Below are 8,985 nucleotides of genomic sequence, written 5' to 3'. Positions count from 1 at the left end.
AAATTACTCTGCTATTGCTATGTGGCATGAGGGGGAAGGATACCTTCCCTCCTGGCTGTTCAAACTGTGCACTGGGACTAGGATTTGGTTTAAGACGTGGCTAAGAGAAGAAAAGGTAGGTTATAAGAGTTCGCAGTGTGTCATTCTACTTGGCAGTGCATCCAGTTCTCTTGCTCATGAAGAGAATAAGAGACCAGCACAACTTGGTACTTTCTGCAACAATCCTTTGCATTAACTTACATCATCCTCAAGCGCTATAGAAAGTTGCTCTATAGTGATTTCTGTGTCTAGTTCTCCAAGAAAGTAACTAGTGCATATACTAAAACTGGAATGATACAGAGAAGATTACCATGGCCCCTGCGCAAGGATGACATGCAAATTCCTGAACCTAGGAAAGGAAGAGTGCAGTCTAGTATTTATTCAGTTCCAGGTGCAAGAATTTCAGGTAGGCAGAATATAATTATCCACCATACAGTTCTACCATGATACCAAAATAACACTCTGAACAAGAGTGCCATGTGATTTTGTTAAGTGACCACAGGTGATTTCAGTTCCATATCTCATATGACCTAACACCTTCAGAGAATTGGTAATTCAACCACCCTTTTCTAGGCCACCTGATTTTTTTGATGTGAGGTCTCCCATTCAAGGGGTGACCAGGCCCATCCCTGCTGAACTCATGAGCATTGATGTGATCACCACCTGACTTAACATAGCTGCATAAATTGATTCCCCTCATTTAAAGAGGAATGAGTTGGGATTATGTTTAAAAGATAGCTCTGTGGCCAAAGCCAGAATTTCGCTGATTTTAATGCAGCTACTCTAGCTGGTAACCAAGAGCAGGCTCTGGCCCAAAGTGTAACCCAAATGGTACCCAGAGCTTGATTTTATTTACAGCGTTGCACTTCCCCTCTCTCCCCCATCCTCGCCCCCAAAGAATTGAGCTGGGAGGTGAGGGGGGAAGGAAAGGAGGAGTCCTACCTAAGCACACTTCTTAAAAGAGCTTGCACTGCAAGATTCCACTGTTGGGAAGTTTTCTGTTCAAGTTGTGCCCATTTTAAACCAGTGTAATTCTGTTGACTTCTGTAAACCTCTGATTTACAATACTAAGCAGGGAGAATCAGGCTCTATTTTCACACTGCTTTTGAGAGTCTGTTTAGGAAGACATTTGGCCTGATTCACTATTGCTGTGCCCCCTGCTGTAGTTATGCGTTACTGCTGTGTGCCTGTAACACCATCAAATCAGAACATTGCTTATGTCACTGCTAAATATGGCTGTTGTGCACCCACTCAGTCCTTGGTATGTAGCTAGACCTGTCAGTATGCACTGTGTTTTTAAATGTCTAAAGATTATGCTGTCTGCAAGCCTAGCAGCTACCTTGTTCAGGACAGACTATTACAAAGGAGATATGCTGATTTTACTTGTATTTTCTTAATGTAAACTAAAAGCCATTTAAGTCTGAAAGTACCTTTATGAGCAAATCTGGTCTCTGCTGAGAACTTTCTGCCAGTTCTGGTGGGGCTTGTAGGCACCTAGCCAGTAACAACTGATCTGACACTAGCAACTCATTTCATAGGCCACTGAAGTCAGTCATAACTGAAAGCTGTCACCACACAACTCATACAGGCTAGATTTAAACCAGCAATTTGGAAGTGAGAGAGCTGTAATCCATTACCAATCCCCTGAACAGGTCTCTGATATTACTCTGCATACATATAGCATCTCTGTTTGAAAAATGCATTATATAATTTGTCTAAATACATGGAGGTACTTTCTATAATCATTGTACTGATACTAGGGTGACTAGATGTCCCTTATTTTGGGGTCTTTTTCTTATATAGACTCCTATTACCTCCCACCTCCATCCCAATTTTTTGCACTTGCTGTCTGGTCACCCTAACTGAAACACTGAGCAAGGAGTTAGTGTCCCTACTGTAGATTGTATTTGGGCACATGGTTCCCTTTGATCTTAAACAAAGCAGCCCATGATCCCACTTTCCAAGAGTGCTTGGAAAGTTGGAGAGAATGTTGCAGAGGACACAACATGTGGGAGGTAACTTAGAGCTCGACACACACCATTTTATTTTGAAGACCTGCATTATCAGAAATCTCTTAGAGAAGTGTTAAGATGAATATTTCTATCAGCAGACAGCCTTCCTCTCTGCAGCCAAGGAATTGCTCAGAGTTAAACAAATCCTGGAAGTTAGTTTTAGACCCAGTTTTTAGTGTAATATTTTCATATTTAGAGAAGTGGTATTTTCCATAGGAAAGCCACAAGTCTGGAACAATATAGTCGTCTAAAATATTTGATATACAGGTCTTAAAAGCTCGTTTTCTGGTTTACTTCTCATCAGCCTGCTATCACCATAGGGAGGGTAACAAACGAAAAGTTAAGAGGAACTAGCCACTGCAACAGATTTACCAAATACAAGATACAGAGTACAATGCTGCCATCTACTGGAGTTTTGCTGTTTGACTGGTCTGTCTTTGGAGGAATTTATTGGCTTCAATTTTGTTCTTGCAGAAACTAAATTTTAAAGGAGTGATGATTTTTGGAATCATGGCCTCATGCAAAGGACAAACCACAATCATATGCAGTCGTTCTGACACATGAATGTTTAAGTTGTTGTGAAGTCAGCATTGGTTAGGATTTTACATTTATAGATTTATTTATAACAATGCATGTCTAAATACTAAACATTCTCAGGAAAAATTGTCTAAAGCATTCCTTCTGCCAGGAATATCTGCAGGAGTGGGCCTCAGGATCCCAATTTGTGAGGTTTCATCATAATAGGGTAGGTAGCTCCGGACACTGCCTCCTGCCCATGTTCCCTGGCACATGCTTTCACTGGGCCTCTCCTTAAGTTTTAATAGGACAGATAATACAGCCTAATACAGATGAGCGAGTGTCAAGATAGCATTGGTGAAGCATTTGGAGATTTTATACAACATTATTCAAATAATTAAGCCACTCTTTCCAGTATTAAAAAAAAAACAAAAAACATAGATTCACTTAAGGAAAGTTAAGTTAGTGATCTAAGTAGCCCAGCTATTTCTGTCCTTGCTCCTTTCCCAAATTAACACAAGTATTCAGTTCGCTCAAATTGCCTACTCCATAACATGCTACATGTCATTTTTAGGCAATTCTATTAATACAGAGATGGACTTAAATTATGTTCCCAACCCCAAATTCTGGATCTAGATTTTGACTTGGAATTCCATCTAATTCTGGAGATCAATGTTCCTGTTATAGTAGAGATTACAGCCTTCTTCTCACTCATGCTTGACAACAAGATGTTTTGAATATGAGCTGCATTAATATATATTATTCATCTGTATAAAATTCTCCTCTTCAGCTAAGTCAGTGGTGTATGTTGCCCATAAAGCAATTCCTTGACTATAAAGAAAGCAATGTGCCAGTGCCGCACAATTCTTTATCTGTAATGGCAGCCGGTCATGATATCAAAAGTTCAGACCAGTACAAAGAACACGACAGCTTCATAAAAGTTAGGAAGCCTCCATGTGGTCAAGATAAAACGAGAGCCTACAATAGCATTGGGTCTTTAGAAAGAGGAGAATCAGCAACATTGCAGTGGAGCTCTTTTTTTGGGGAGGGTGTATTTGAATAGAAAAGTTTTAAAGCTTTAAAGGAATTGGTCCTGCTTTGAGCAGGGGGTTGGACTAGACGACCTCCTGAGGTCTCTTCCAACCCTGATATTCTATGAAAGCAAGGGGACCAGGCATTGATCTAATTTTCCTCCATTAGCTTCGGCGGAGTTACTCCCAGTTTTACACCAATGCAAAGATGTCAGGATCTGAGTCAGTTTGCCATGTTTGACTTACTATACAAAAGTCACTCTGATGCTTTACCAAATGAAGTGCCAGGCATCACAGACTTTATTTTCCAGCACCTTGCATGCAACACTGGTGTAACAAAACAAAACAAGCACAGGGTGGGTGTAAAATGCTACTGGAAGAGTAGGTGCAAGTGCCTAAACAAGTCAGTGGAGAATCTGGTCCCTTCTATATACTTGTATACCAAATTAGGAATGTCACAGAGGCACATGGGCTGAATAGCTGCTTGTATCTAGACATATGAAGGCAAACATTTTACTAACTATCCTGGGGCCAGATTAAACATATATATATATGACATGCATCCGATGAAGTGGATATTCACCCACGAAAGCTCATGCTCCAAAACGTCTGTTAGTCTATAAGGTGCCACAGGATTCTTTGCTGCTTTTACAGATCCAGACTAACACGGCTACCCCTCTGATACTTAATATAGATTATGTTTACTGTTAATCCAGAGTAACTCCAAGTGAGTTATTCTGGATTCATGTTGCATGATTTACATTGATAATGCTTCTTTATCAGAAGGTTTCCATAATGCTTTATGAACTATGTACCTAATTTCGGGTGCAACAACAACTCCATTAGAATCAGTGGATTTCTAGTGTAAAGCATGCTTATACATATGGCACTATTCATAAATCACCTTATCTGTATTTTCAAGCCACCAAGCAAGGTCTTGGTAAACACATTAGCCCTTAATTTCCATTTTTTCCCCTAAAACAGGGTTTAAAGTGTTAAAATAGGACTGTTGATTAATCGCCATTAACTTAAAACAAATTAACTATTAATATTGTAATTGCAGTTTTAATTGCACTAATAGAACGCCAATTTAAAGTCACATTGATTTCAATTACAACAGAATACAAGATGTACAATCCTCACTCTATTTTTATTTTTACAAATATTTTCAGTGTAGAAAAAGTATTTTTCAATTCACCTCAGACAAGTACTGTAGTGTGATCTCTTTATGGTGAAAATGCAACTTACAAATTTAGAATTTTTTTTTTCCATAATTGCATTCAAACAAAACAATGTAAAACTTGGGACTCGCTCAGTCCTACTTGTTCAGTCGATTGCTAAGACAAACTTGTTTGTCTACATATACGGGAGATAATGCTGCCTGCTTCTTATTTACAATATCACCAGAAACTGAGAACAGGCATTTACATGGTACTTTTTTTAGCAGGTGTTGCAAGATACTTTACATGCAAGATGCGCTAAACGTTCATATGCCCCTTCATGCTTTGGCCACCATTCCAGAGGACATGCTTCCATGCTGATGATGCTCATTTAAAAAATGCATTAAATTTAAGCCTGAATTCCTTGGTGGAGAGTTGTAGGTCTCCTGCTCCATGTTTTTACCCACATTCTGCCATATATTGTGTGTTATGACAGTCTCAGATGATGACCCATCTTATGTTGTTCAATTTAAAAAACAAACAAACAAAAAAAACCACCTTTCTTTGCAGATTTGACAAAACAAAAAAGAAGGTACCAATGTGAGCTTTCTAAAGATAGCTACAGCACTTGACCCAAGGTTTACAAATCTGAAGTCCCTTCAAAATCTGAGAATAATAAGGTGTGGAACATGCTGCCAGAAGTCTTAAGAACAACATTCCAATTTGGAAACTACAGAACACAAAACACCAAAAAAGAAAATCAATCATCTGCTGGTGGCATCCGACTCAGATGAAGAAAATGAATATGCTTCAGTCTGCACTGCTTTGGATCATTACTGAACAGAACCCATCATCAACCTGGAAGCATATCCTCTGGAATGACATGTAAATACCTTGTAACACTGGCTACAACAGGTGACGTTCTAAATAAGAAGCAGAAAGCATTATCTCCCATAAACGTAAACAAATTTGTGTGTCCTAGTGACTGGCTGAGCAAGAAGTAGGACTCAGTGGACTTGTAGGCCCTAAATTTTAGGTTTTTTGTTTTTTTTTAATTAATTAACATAACTGCACTCAAACTAATTCTGCATGTGTAAATTGTACTTTCATGATAAAGAGATTGCACTACAGTACTTGTATGAGGTGAATTGAAAAATACTATTTTTGTTAACAGTGCAAATTTATAATCAAATATAAAGTGATCACTGTACACTTTATATTCTGCGTTGTAATTGAAATCAATTTGAAAATGTTGAACACTCAAAAATATTTATAATAAATGGTATTCCTCGATAACAGTGTGATTAAAATTGCAATTAGTTTTTTTTAAATCATTTGACAGCCCTAGTTAAAAAGCCATTTATTCAGTTAACTGCATCTGTGACTATGTGAAGCTAACATTTTGTACTATAATGAAAACTTTATGTAAATACAATAGTGTTCACTGAGATAGTGTAGAAGGAAGCTGAAATTTATCAATAAAGCAACACCCGCAAAAATCCATTCACGTCAACTGTGGTCAATAGTGCTATTAAGCTATAGCTAGAACTTGACTCATGTTATGAAGTTTAGTTCACAGAAGCAGGCTCTTTACTACAAGTGCAAAAGGCACTAGGGTCCATAACACTGGAGTGAGAAACTCATGCCTTTCCATTTTTGGAATTGAGTATCATTCAAAGACTAGATTTGACTATGCAACTTTTACCTGTCACTTGCAAGACAAATGTCTTGCACTAGCTGCAGTTGAGCTTGCGATGCTTGAGGCAATGTAATTAGATGTGGTTATTCTTAACTCACTGAAAGGTTTTTAGAGACTGCACTGCCAGCATGTAAACATAAAGCCAAGTTTTCTGCTTGTTTGAGGGGGGGCAACTCTATTGACATCAGTGGTGTTTTCCCTATTTACATGACCATAAATTAATGCCATTTAAAATGCTGTTACTAGACATACAACAGAATTTATTGAACAACGTTTGACAGAGAACTAAATGCAACATGCTCCCCATCTTGCAGCCTACTGACATTTCTTTAAGTTTGGAAAAGAAATGTCTAATGAATATGAACATTGTTGCTTCAGTTTCATAAGCTTTTTCAGTAAGTACAATTTGTTAGATGTTGCTAATGTTTTATTTCAGCCTCATCCAAACCACAATGTTGTTGGAACGTCTTGGCATACCTTACTTTCCATGTAAACCTTTGAACTATTTATTTTCTTGTATTATTCAGCATCTACATACTCCAGTATTTTGTAGGATTTTTTCCCCCACACACACGTTAACATAGAGGAAACAAGCTGGTTCTTAAGATATTCCATTGGAAGTCAACTCCAATGGACTCTTGGGGGGCTGTGGCAAGGACACTTATACTGAGGACAATACCAAAATTTCAAGATCTTTATTAAAACAAATGAAAGGATAATCAAAGCTATAAAACACAGAGTCACAAAGTAGTAATATAACTCTATGGTCCGGGGTGGTAACACAATAATCTTTTAGACTAGAAAACTAGCATACTCTCACCCTTCCCTGTAGGCCTGGTAGGCTTGTCTCTGGCATGCCTGATGAAATCGATGGCCCCCAAGTTGGTAGAGATCAATTTTAAGTAGCTAAGCTATATCAAAGCTGAGATAACAGTTTAGCAGAAGATAAAAAGAGTGACCCCTCTACATGGTTGTTTGCCCTTTTATAAGGTCCTGGCAATGCCCTGGATATTTATATCAGGGCCCAACCTACCATACCCAAATCTTATTTCCTCACCCAGATAAATCTTCAGGTATCACTTATTCTATAGCCTAACATTATTACATATATTCATACATGTTAATATCAACTGTCTCATCCCTGAAACCATTATCTTTGGCCTAAATCATGACTTCCATGTTGTGTTGTGTCCCTTATGGGCTGTTCCAGACTAATGGAAAACATTCAGTTCTCTGTTTGGTTGTCCATTCAGTTCCCTAAAGACAAAGAGGTTACCAGTAGGTCATTTATCTATGCCAAAGATTACAAACACTTATGCTAACTTGCTCTAGCTTAGTCATGCAGGCCTGTAGGTTCCTTGCATTACAGCCAACTCTGGTGAGTTATGTATACACACTAGAATTTGGTATAAATGAAACTAAGAAAACAATATAATCAAACCAATGAAGAAAACACATTATGCAATATAGCAAGCTAGGAAACTAGCCTCCTGGACTATTGTGTTGCATTATGCAAGAAACCCACATTGTAGGCAACATGGTATGATGGGGATCATATACCCAGATTATTATTTACTTCCTAGGAAAACAAAGTTACTCTTTGTACCTTAACTCCACAAATATTGTGTCCTATAGATCTGCCATGCCTTCATCTTCCCTTGTGATGCTCACACAGGTGAAGTCCTGCTGTATGCTGTACATTTTTTAAACTATACATTTGAACACCTTTACTTGGGCTATTAATCTAAAATTAACGAGTGAATTCCTGCTAAGTGAAGACCCAGGCCACCTTTGGAAGTTACCATTGTGTGGTAATAGTCCAGATTCTGCCAACTTCACTTGTGCTTATACCTTGCTACTTGAACAGTCTTATTAATTGCTAAAAGAAAGATACTACTCAGCATGCATAAGGGTGGCAGAATGTGCCCAGTTGCAGTTAGTGCATGCTCCATTTCAGTCAAGCACAAGTTTTGGGGTGCCTTAGTTCTGATCCCCATCCACCCACCCTCCAAAAAACAAACAAACAAAAAAACATTTCCTATAGTTTGATCACTTCAAGGTATTTTGAATCAGAAACTAGGTCTCCACCGTTAGGAAGCTATCCAACCACTCCTTGCCTTTGGTGTTAGCAGGCAAGATCAAAACTACTAGGTGGCACACTGAAAGCAGAGAGAATGCAAGAGGACAGTAGATGTTTCAATATTTATTTATTAAATAAGCTAAGGGGGGGTATGATGCATACAGTCTTACTGTCAACTGTTTGAATGTATCCTAGACAGTGAAACATTTAAGGAAATAGAAGTTAACAATAGAAAGATTGTATTAGGTATCTACCAGATTAACATTAACACTAGCCCGTATGTATCCCAACCCAGCTGTGGCACTCCACAAAGTCCCCTACACAGATGCCTGCCAAAGATTGCAGTAATCTGTGCACTGTGTAGGATTTGTTATCAGGGTACATATGCATTTGAAATGCCCGACCATGGCTCTGGGTCCTAAATGCTGGCCTAGGATGATCACTCCAG

The 8,985-nt window shown here is 38.5% G+C and overlaps 1 non-coding gene across 1 annotated transcript; it reads left to right on the top strand.

Annotated features, from left to right (window-relative positions):
* Positions 1-290: 290 nt before the first annotated feature.
* On the top strand, positions 291-402 carry LOC115649544. The gene has a single exon (XR_003999858.1). It is a non-coding gene; the product is annotated as a U6 spliceosomal RNA (small nuclear RNA).
* Positions 403-8,985: the final 8,583 nt, after the last annotated feature.

Source organism: Gopherus evgoodei, chromosome 3, assembly GCF_007399415.2.
Source record: "Gopherus evgoodei ecotype Sinaloan lineage chromosome 3, rGopEvg1_v1.p, whole genome shotgun sequence".
Lineage (NCBI taxonomy): Eukaryota > Metazoa > Chordata > Testudines > Testudinidae > Gopherus > Gopherus evgoodei.
Note: the sequence above shows the minus strand (reverse complement) of the source record. Positions and strands in the feature narration are given on the sequence as shown.